General features: G+C 45.5%; 6 non-coding genes across 6 annotated transcripts; all 6 read right to left on the bottom strand.

Moving 5' to 3' along the window:
* Positions 1-207: 207 nt before the first annotated feature.
* On the bottom strand, positions 208-326 carry LOC118963924. The gene has a single exon (XR_005050989.1). It is a non-coding gene; the product is annotated as a 5S ribosomal RNA (ribosomal RNA).
* Positions 327-503: 177 nt separating this feature from the next.
* Positions 504-622, bottom strand: LOC118963913. Its single transcript, XR_005050978.1, has one exon. It is a non-coding gene; the product is annotated as a 5S ribosomal RNA (ribosomal RNA).
* Positions 623-799: 177 nt separating this feature from the next.
* LOC118963923 lies at positions 800-918 on the bottom strand. Its single transcript, XR_005050988.1, has one exon. It is a non-coding gene; the product is annotated as a 5S ribosomal RNA (ribosomal RNA).
* Positions 919-1,095: 177 nt separating this feature from the next.
* Positions 1,096-1,214, bottom strand: LOC118963907. Its single transcript, XR_005050972.1, has one exon. It is a non-coding gene; the product is annotated as a 5S ribosomal RNA (ribosomal RNA).
* A 177-nt stretch (positions 1,215-1,391) lies between these two features.
* On the bottom strand, positions 1,392-1,510 carry LOC118963906. The gene has a single exon (XR_005050971.1). It is a non-coding gene; the product is annotated as a 5S ribosomal RNA (ribosomal RNA).
* Positions 1,511-1,687: 177 nt separating this feature from the next.
* Positions 1,688-1,806, bottom strand: LOC118963931. The gene has a single exon (XR_005050996.1). It is a non-coding gene; the product is annotated as a 5S ribosomal RNA (ribosomal RNA).
* Between the last annotated feature and the right edge of the window lie 120 nt (positions 1,807-1,926).

Below are 1,926 nucleotides of genomic sequence, written 5' to 3'. Positions count from 1 at the left end.
AGGCGTACTCAGGCCGGTGTGGCCGTAAGCGAAAGGCAATCTCAAAAAGTGGATGAAATTGCATATACTGTAGCCATAATTTGTAGCACAGATTGTTGGATGAAATACAAACTAACCTTGCTTACTTATTTCAAAGCGAGGGCACATATTTCAGCCTTGTGGGAAAAAACGGACAAAGAGTTGAAATTCCACAAGGCAGTGACAAAAAGCTTACAGCACCTGGTATTCCCAGGCGGTCTCCCATCCAAGTACTAACCAGGCCCGACCCTGCTTAGCTTCCAAGATCGGACGAGATCAGGCGTACTCAGGCCGGTGTGGCCGTAAGCGAAAGGCAATCTCAAAAGGTGGATGAAATTGCATATACTGTAGCCATAATTTGTAGCACAGATTGTTGGATGAAATACAAACTAACCTTGCTTACTTATTTCAAAGCGAGGGCACATATTTCAGCCTTGTGTGAAAAAACGGACAAAGAGTTGAAATTCCACAAGGCAGTGACAAAAAGCTTACAGCACCTGGTATTCCCAGGCGGTCTCCCATCCAAGTACTAACCAGGCCCGACCCTGCTTAGCTTCCGAGATCGGACGAGATCAGGCGTACTCAGGCCGGTGTGGCCGTAAACAAAAGGCAATCTCAAAAAGTGGATGAAATTGCATATACTGTAGCCATAATTTGTAGCACAGATTGTTGGATGAAATACAAACTAACCTTGCTTACTTATTTCAAAGCGAGGGCACATATTTCAGCCTTGTGGGAAAAAACGGACAAAGAGTTGAAATTCCACAAGGCAGTGACAAAAAGCTTACAGCACCTGGTATTCCCAGGCGGTCTCCCATCCAAGTACTAACCAGGCCCGACCCTGATTAGCTTCCGAGATCGGACGAGATCAGGCGTACTCAGGCCGGTGTGGCCGTAAGCGAAAGGCAATCTCAAAAAGTGGATGAAATTGCATATACTGTAGCCATAATTTGTAGCACAGATTGTTGGATGAAATACAAACTAACCTTGCTTACTTATTTCAAAGCGAGGGCACATATTTCAGCCTTGTGGGAAAAAACGGACAAAGAGTTGAAATTCCACAAGGCAGTGACAAAAAGCTTACAGCACCTGGTATTCCCAGGCGGTCTCCCATCCAAGTACTAACCAGGCCCGACCCTGCTTAGCTTCCGAGATCGGACGAGATCAGGCGTACTCAGGCCGGTGTGGCCGTAAGCGAAAGGCAATCTCAAAAAGTGGATGAAATTGCATATACTGTAGCCATAATTTGTAGCACAGATTGTTGGATGAAATACAAACTAACCTTGCTTACTTATTTCAAAGCGAGGGCACATATTTCAGCCTTGTGGGAAAAAACGGACAAAGAGTTGAAATTCCACAAGGCAGTGACAAAAAGCTTACAGCACCTGGTATTCCCAGGCGGTCTCCCATCCAAGTACTAACCAGGCCCGACCCTGCTTAGCTTCCGAGATCGGACGAGATCAGGCGTACTCAGGCCGGTGTGGCCGTAAGCAAAAGACAATCTCAAAAAGTGGATGAAATTGCATATACTGTAGCCATAATTTGTAGCACAGATTGTTGGATGAAATACAAACTAACCTTGCTTACTTATTTCAAAGCGAGGGCACATATTTCAGCCTTGTGGGAAAAAACGGACAAAGAGTTGAAATTCCACAAGGCAGTGACAAAAAGCTTACAGCACCTGGTATTCCCAGGCGGTCTCCCATCCAAGTACTAACCAGGCACGACCCTGCTTAGCTTCCGAGATCGGACGAGATCAGGCGTACTCAGGCCGGTGTGGCCGTAAGCGAAAGGCAATCTCAAAAAGTGGATGAAATTGCATATACTGTAGCCATAATTTGTAGCACAGATTGTTGGATGAAATACAAACTAACCTTGCTTACTTATTTCAAAGCGAGGGCACATATT

This window comes from Oncorhynchus mykiss, unplaced genomic scaffold, assembly GCF_013265735.2.
Source record: "Oncorhynchus mykiss isolate Arlee unplaced genomic scaffold, USDA_OmykA_1.1 un_scaffold_869, whole genome shotgun sequence".
NCBI lineage: Eukaryota > Metazoa > Chordata > Actinopteri > Salmoniformes > Salmonidae > Oncorhynchus > Oncorhynchus mykiss.
Note: the sequence above shows the minus strand (reverse complement) of the source record. Positions and strands in the feature narration are given on the sequence as shown.